At 44.3% G+C, this 5,608-nt stretch overlaps 21 non-coding genes across 21 annotated transcripts; 9 read left to right on the forward strand and 12 right to left on the reverse strand.

Annotated features, from left to right (window-relative positions):
* Nucleotides 1-26: 26 nt before the first annotated feature.
* On the forward strand, nucleotides 27-108 carry TRNAS-GCU (transfer RNA serine (anticodon GCU)). Its single transcript has one exon. It is a non-coding gene; the product is annotated as a tRNA-Ser (tRNA).
* Nucleotides 109-208: 100 nt separating this feature from the next.
* On the reverse strand, nucleotides 209-280 carry TRNAE-CUC (transfer RNA glutamic acid (anticodon CUC)). The gene has a single exon. It is a non-coding gene; the product is annotated as a tRNA-Glu (tRNA).
* Nucleotides 281-408: 128 nt separating this feature from the next.
* TRNAN-GUU (transfer RNA asparagine (anticodon GUU)) lies at nucleotides 409-482 on the forward strand. Its single transcript has one exon. It is a non-coding gene; the product is annotated as a tRNA-Asn (tRNA).
* Nucleotides 483-633: 151 nt separating this feature from the next.
* On the reverse strand, nucleotides 634-706 carry TRNAR-ACG (transfer RNA arginine (anticodon ACG)). The gene has a single exon. It is a non-coding gene; the product is annotated as a tRNA-Arg (tRNA).
* An 84-nt stretch (nucleotides 707-790) lies between these two features.
* TRNAV-CAC (transfer RNA valine (anticodon CAC)) lies at nucleotides 791-863 on the forward strand. The gene has a single exon. It is a non-coding gene; the product is annotated as a tRNA-Val (tRNA).
* A 109-nt stretch (nucleotides 864-972) lies between these two features.
* TRNAP-AGG (transfer RNA proline (anticodon AGG)) lies at nucleotides 973-1,044 on the forward strand. The gene has a single exon. It is a non-coding gene; the product is annotated as a tRNA-Pro (tRNA).
* Nucleotides 1,045-1,181: 137 nt separating this feature from the next.
* Nucleotides 1,182-1,253, forward strand: TRNAQ-CUG (transfer RNA glutamine (anticodon CUG)). The gene has a single exon. It is a non-coding gene; the product is annotated as a tRNA-Gln (tRNA).
* Nucleotides 1,254-1,359: 106 nt separating this feature from the next.
* TRNAF-GAA (transfer RNA phenylalanine (anticodon GAA)) lies at nucleotides 1,360-1,432 on the forward strand. Its single transcript has one exon. It is a non-coding gene; the product is annotated as a tRNA-Phe (tRNA).
* Nucleotides 1,433-1,543: 111 nt separating this feature from the next.
* On the reverse strand, nucleotides 1,544-1,617 carry TRNAT-AGU (transfer RNA threonine (anticodon AGU)). The gene has a single exon. It is a non-coding gene; the product is annotated as a tRNA-Thr (tRNA).
* A 76-nt stretch (nucleotides 1,618-1,693) lies between these two features.
* Nucleotides 1,694-1,766, reverse strand: TRNAK-CUU (transfer RNA lysine (anticodon CUU)). Its single transcript has one exon. It is a non-coding gene; the product is annotated as a tRNA-Lys (tRNA).
* A 92-nt stretch (nucleotides 1,767-1,858) lies between these two features.
* On the forward strand, nucleotides 1,859-1,940 carry TRNAS-AGA (transfer RNA serine (anticodon AGA)). The gene has a single exon. It is a non-coding gene; the product is annotated as a tRNA-Ser (tRNA).
* Nucleotides 1,941-3,507: 1,567 nt separating this feature from the next.
* On the forward strand, nucleotides 3,508-3,579 carry TRNAP-UGG (transfer RNA proline (anticodon UGG)). Its single transcript has one exon. It is a non-coding gene; the product is annotated as a tRNA-Pro (tRNA).
* A 69-nt stretch (nucleotides 3,580-3,648) lies between these two features.
* On the reverse strand, nucleotides 3,649-3,720 carry TRNAC-GCA (transfer RNA cysteine (anticodon GCA)). The gene has a single exon. It is a non-coding gene; the product is annotated as a tRNA-Cys (tRNA).
* Nucleotides 3,721-3,833: 113 nt separating this feature from the next.
* Nucleotides 3,834-3,957, reverse strand: TRNAL-CAA (transfer RNA leucine (anticodon CAA)). The gene is made up of 2 exons: nucleotides 3,920-3,957; nucleotides 3,834-3,878 (listed from the first exon to the last, which is right to left on the reverse strand). It is a non-coding gene; the product is annotated as a tRNA-Leu (tRNA).
* Nucleotides 3,958-3,983: 26 nt separating this feature from the next.
* On the reverse strand, nucleotides 3,984-4,056 carry TRNAR-UCU (transfer RNA arginine (anticodon UCU)). Its single transcript has one exon. It is a non-coding gene; the product is annotated as a tRNA-Arg (tRNA).
* A 252-nt stretch (nucleotides 4,057-4,308) lies between these two features.
* On the reverse strand, nucleotides 4,309-4,392 carry TRNAL-CAG (transfer RNA leucine (anticodon CAG)). Its single transcript has one exon. It is a non-coding gene; the product is annotated as a tRNA-Leu (tRNA).
* An 89-nt stretch (nucleotides 4,393-4,481) lies between these two features.
* TRNAI-AAU (transfer RNA isoleucine (anticodon AAU)) lies at nucleotides 4,482-4,555 on the forward strand. Its single transcript has one exon. It is a non-coding gene; the product is annotated as a tRNA-Ile (tRNA).
* A 57-nt stretch (nucleotides 4,556-4,612) lies between these two features.
* TRNAK-UUU (transfer RNA lysine (anticodon UUU)) lies at nucleotides 4,613-4,685 on the reverse strand. Its single transcript has one exon. It is a non-coding gene; the product is annotated as a tRNA-Lys (tRNA).
* Nucleotides 4,686-4,788: 103 nt separating this feature from the next.
* Nucleotides 4,789-4,860, reverse strand: TRNAD-GUC (transfer RNA aspartic acid (anticodon GUC)). The gene has a single exon. It is a non-coding gene; the product is annotated as a tRNA-Asp (tRNA).
* A 170-nt stretch (nucleotides 4,861-5,030) lies between these two features.
* Nucleotides 5,031-5,123, reverse strand: TRNAY-GUA (transfer RNA tyrosine (anticodon GUA)). The gene is made up of 2 exons: nucleotides 5,087-5,123; nucleotides 5,031-5,066 (listed from the first exon to the last, which is right to left on the reverse strand). It is a non-coding gene; the product is annotated as a tRNA-Tyr (tRNA).
* A 346-nt stretch (nucleotides 5,124-5,469) lies between these two features.
* TRNAL-AAG (transfer RNA leucine (anticodon AAG)) lies at nucleotides 5,470-5,551 on the reverse strand. The gene has a single exon. It is a non-coding gene; the product is annotated as a tRNA-Leu (tRNA).
* Between the last annotated feature and the right edge of the window lie 57 nt (nucleotides 5,552-5,608).

A 5,608-nucleotide genomic window follows, 5' to 3' on the forward strand; every position in this document is an offset into this window, starting at 1 on the left:
AAGTTTCGGCCTGACTCCTCCTAGTTGACGAGGTGGCCGAGTGGTTAAGGCGTTGGACTGCTAATCCAATGGGCTCTGCCCGCGTGGGTTCGAATCCCATCCTCGTCGGAAGTTTTGTTCAATTATTGCCTTTTCTTCTCTCGAGAAATTCGATGCTATACCAACTCAACTACACTTGGACAAGCGCACAAGAGGGGGGAAAAAAGTTTTCCGTTACCGGGAATCGAACCCGGGCCTGCTGGGTGAGAGCCAGCTATCCTAACCACTAGACCATAACGGAAGGATGTATGATGTGTTTAGCAGTGCAAACTTAAACAAAGCATTTTCCAAACTGGCTTTCTCAATTGTACAATTATTTAACCATGTTGGCATATTTCTCAATTATTTCGATACCAGCATCATCAACTTGCCTCCGTGGCGCAATCGGCTAGCGCGTTCGGCTGTTAACCGAAAGGTTGGTGGTTCGAGCCCACCCGGGGGCGCAGACACCTTTTTCTTGTTGAGCGTAGCAATCAACGTGAACAAAACATAAGTATTGGCAGCTAAACAAACATATTGTCCATGTATCTGTGTATGCAATGTCATGCCATGTGTCTCAGTCATACACATTTAGTCTGTTCAAAGATAAAAATCCGATCTCGGCAGGATTCGAACCTGCAATCTTCTGATCCGTAGTCAGACGCGTTATCCGTTGCGCCACGAGACCCTGTAGTACACCGTTGGGACAGATCCATACCACATTTGCTACAACTCAATATTTCAAACAAAGAATTTGCCTCTCTACCAGCAAGGTTCCTTAGTGTAGTGGTTATCACGTGTCCTTCACACGGACAAGGTCGCCGGTTCGATCCCGGCAGGAACCAAACAGTCTGTTTTTTCTTCTTCTTTCTTGAAGGTCCTCGTTCAAAGGTGAGTCTCCTTCCGCAGGCATGTCAAATAAATACCCACACGCACTGTTACCACTCAACAGCTGGCTCGTTGGTCTAGGGGTATGATTCTCGCTTAGGGTGCGAGAGGTCCCGGGTTCAAATCCCGGACGAGCCCACTTGCTTTTTGGATTGGTCATGTTTGGCCCTAATTTCAGGGTTTCTGCAAATATGTTCCAGTTGTTTTACCTTTTTCTTTTCAATGGGAAAACGATTGGAAAACTGTACGTGCATCTTGACATCGCTAGATGTGAAGGTCCTATGGTGTAATGGTTAGCACTCTGGACTCTGAATCCAGCGATCCGAGTTCAAATCTCGGTAGGACCTGTCTCTTTTTCTGTTTGTTCGTTTGTTTTAGTCTGTCAGGCCACTTTTTCTTTTTGAAATGCTATGCTGCTGCGTTTCCGCTTGGGTCGCCAAGAACATAGCACAGGCCGTGATAGCTCAGTTGGGAGAGCGTTAGACTGAAGATCTAAAGGTCCCCGGTTCGATCCCGGGTCGCGGCATTTTGTTGAACTGTTTGTTTCGCTTCATTTTTCCTGTATCTTGGGCAAAATGTGAGCAGTGAAATCTTTCAGAGGCCTTCTTTTGACAGTTGGGTTGGTCAAAAAAAGTTGAGGCACCACCGAGATTCGAACTCGGGATCTCCTGTTTACTAGACAGGCGCTTTAACCAACTAAGCCATGGCGCCCTTTCTGCTGGTGGGTCCATGAGTGTGCACCTCATACTCGTTGCAGCTAAGTGGGAAACACACCAAAAGGAATGGTCGCCCAACGTGGGGCTCGAACCCACGACCCTGAGATTAAGAGTCTCATGCTCTACCGACTGAGCTAGCCGGGCTGCTTGCAAACCTGTGTGAAGTGGCAAGCTAAGCTAATCCAAGTTATTCTACTGTATGAGAATGCCGCCAAATGTGCCCCCATCAATGGATTGCAGTCGTGGCCGAGTGGTTAAGGCGTCTGACTAGAAATCAGATTCCCTCTGGGAGCGTAGGTTCGAATCCTACCGACTGCGGATAACATTTTGCCCTTCTCTCCATAGGTCATGGGCTGTTTGGGGGGTTACAAAGAGCCACAAATTGTCCTTTCCCTATGTGCCAGCAATGTTGGTTCAGTGGTAGAATGCTCGCCTGCCACGCGGGCGGCCCGGGTTCGATTCCCGGACGTTGCAGCAATTCATTTTGCAAGAACCTGAACCAGAATAGCAAGAGTTCCAACAAACAACATTCAAATGAAATCCGCTTGTCACTGGCGTACTCAAAGATGGAAAATATTTAGTTTTCGAGTACCAATCCTTGCCAGAATAATGCCAGGAAATGCGCAGCAATCGCGTTAACAAGATCCAAAATAAATTGCACTGAAAAAACCTATACTTTTTTCCCATTTTCAAAGTTTGAATTCTGTTGAATTAACTATTGTCTAAGGGATTTATGCATTCTATCGCTCAAGAGGACAGCTGCTGACCTCCAGTGTTCATGGTTAAGTCAAATACACGTTAAAGGTAAAAATTTGCCCCAAACAAAGTATTTTAATGTAATGTACTAGAAAAATAATTTGTTTAACTTAAATCTAAGTTTCAAAATTATTCTATTTTTCTAACCCATTGAGAGACTTTTTTTATGTGCTTTTTGGGAAAATTTTTATGTTTAATATGCATTTGACTAAGCCATGTACACTGGAGGTCAGCAGCTCTCCTTCAAGAATAGTTATTTAACAGAATCAAACTTTAAAGATGAGAGAAAAGTACAAATAAGTATTTTTTTCTGTTGATTTAATGGTATCTGTGCATACAATAGGCAACACCCAAATTTCCCTTTTTCATAAATTTATCTTGAAATATAAAGACATCCCAAAACTGATGGATTGGACTTGTAGAAGGAACCAATTGAGTATCTTAGGTCGAAAAAGGTTTGTGTTTTGAGCATTTGTGACCAAGTAGTGGCCAAACAGTGAGGAAACATATAAAAAGACTTTAGAAGTCCGAGATATTATTTTTTTGTTTTATTGAAACCCAAGAAAAAAATATGATTTTATTAACTTAAATTCATAAAGAGATTTTTATTATTTTACAACGATTGCAATAGATGAAGCATATTTATTATTAATGCACAGATAAAACATAGATGTGAAACAACAATATGAAGGCAGCACTTCATGAGATGGACTTGATTCGAGTAATAGTTGAAAGAACAGCTCAAATTAACTCTCATGAAAAAAACTAGAAACCTTCAGTTTAATTCAACTAATGAGATTTCATGTATGCTCCGATGCGATTCATTTATTGGCTCAATCAGACATTACCTCTCTTTCTTAGTATCTTTATTTTGAAAACAAAAAATTAAATCTTGAATATCTTTATTCCTCCCCAAAATTTTAGGTTCAGTTAATCATTTTTACCAACTATGAACCAGCGGTTGGTTTTATGTGTTATTTATATGGACAGAAAGGTCTGATATGAATTAGAAAACTGTGCAACATCCAGAGAAACATCTGAATCATGTTGGTTTCAATGCCAGACTTTATTAAAGCAGTCAAAGTTACATCAAGTGTATTAAATCACTGTTGACTTAACCTAACCGGGCGGCCAAATGGTCTAGGGGTATGATTCCTGCTTTGGGTGCAGGAGGTCCCGGGTTCAAATCCCGGTTTGGCCCTTGATTTTTCTTTCTTTTTTTTTCTGGATGCAAGGTTGCAATGTGCTAAACCAAAAAAAGTTTCACCTAAGGGGACACTCGGAGTTGAACCAAGGACCTGCCGGACTGCAGCCGGATGCTCTACCACTGAGCTATATCCCCGTGTGCGGTGAAACAAGCAAACAATTGTGGTCAATCTTAGCTCTGCGTTTTGATGGCGATACTTCCTTGAGTGGGAGGGTGGCAGTTGCAGAAAATTAATGCCAAAAGTTGTTTGTCAGAAATGGGATTCGAACCCATGCCCTCATCGAGGACCAGAATTCTCCAGAGCCTACTCCGTATTGCAGAGCAAGGATTATGCCTTGAGTCTGGCGCCTTAGACCACTCGGCCATCCTGACATCTTACTGGCTGGCAAAACAGTTTGCAACCCATCTGGGGATCGAACCCAGGACCTTTGGATTAGAAGTCCAACGCGCTATCCTCTGCGCTAATGGGTCGTGTTGGGGTGCGGGGACACATTTGTGGTCCCTGTTGACGTCTGAAATAAAGAAAAGAGAACAGAACAGAAGAAAAGAATTGGGTTTTAGCAGAGCGTAGTTTCGATCTACGGACCTCTGGGTTATGGGCCCAGCACGCTTCCACTGCGCCACTCTGCTATCCTTGTCTGGTTGAGTCAAACATTTTATGTATATTTGGTTTGCTGCCAAAATAGAGCAGCACGCACACACAATGGACAGGAAAAAGGAGTTTGTCAGCTGTGAGATTCGAACTCACGCCCACAGAAGTGGACTGCGACCTGAACGCAGCGCCTTAGACCACTCGGCCAAACTGACTGTTGACTCACGGTGTAGGCAGCCACAAGCAACAAGCTATGCAAATACACTATATCAATGCAAAGTTTTTAGTCCAACAACCGTGTGTAGGCCCGTTAGCTCAGTTGGTTAGAGCGTCGTGCTAATAACGCGAAGGTCACGGGTTCGATCCCCCTACGGGCCATACTCCTTTTAATTTGCTGACAAAGTGATTTAAGTGCACGTCTGTGCAAAAGGGTAGCGCCCGAGCAGGGGCTCGAACCCTGGACCGTTAGGTTAAAAGCCTAACGCTCTACCGACTGAGCTACCCGGGCTCAATGGTATTGGAGGTAAATTATGTAACCAAATTGCCTTCTATCATAAAGCTGGAGCGATGAAATGCATGTCTCTCAAGCTGTCCTGTCAAAAAGTTGCATTCTCCCCGACCGGGAATCGAACCCGGGCCTTCCACGTGACAGGCGGAGATCCTCACCACTAGACTATCGAGGAATGGATAGACGCCAGGGAAAATGAAAAAAATTAAGCAACATCATGTCCTGGCTTTCTAATGTCGGTTACACTCGATGCTGACACCGATGTCGTTGAGCATTGGTGTTCAAAGCTAACACCGTGTTCGTGTTCCGATGGAAAATATGAAAAAAAGGACGAAAAAGGTTAGTTCCTTCGAGCCGGATTTGAACCAGCGACCTATGGATATCTGCTCGCAGAGTAACAACTACAGTCCACCGCTCTACCAACTGAGCTATCGAAGGTAGCTGTCGGGTGAGGAATTGCTTTGTCAATTTAACCACAGTTGCTGTGCGACCTTTTGATTTCCCGAGACAGAAGATTCAAATACTTGCTTTCGGACATCAACAGCAAGAAGGGGATGTAGCTCAGATGGTAAAGCGCTCGCTTAGCATGCGAGAGGTACGGGGATCGATACCCCGCATCTCCAAGCAACATTTTGCCATAGCTCATGAAACCTGTTCATCATGTATGGAGACAAACAAATGATTGACCCCAGTCTGCCTAGGGGACGGAGATACAATCAAAACAAAAACAAACCGAATAACAGCCACTTCAGCCAACAATAATTCTAAAGTGAGGAAAAAGCTTTGGCAGCGGTGGGATTCGAACCCACGCCCTCGAAAGGACTGGTGCCTTAAACCAGCGCCTTAGACCGCTCGGCCACGCTACCCCTAATGCCCTGAAGCCGACTGCTTGTCTTGTAGTACCTTGTGCTTAATCCCTACGC

Source organism: Acartia tonsa, chromosome 5 (assembly GCF_053477335.1).
Source record: "Acartia tonsa isolate MP-2025a chromosome 5, ASM5347733v1, whole genome shotgun sequence".
In the NCBI taxonomy this organism is placed as follows: Eukaryota; Metazoa; Arthropoda; class Copepoda; order Calanoida; family Acartiidae; genus Acartia; species Acartia tonsa.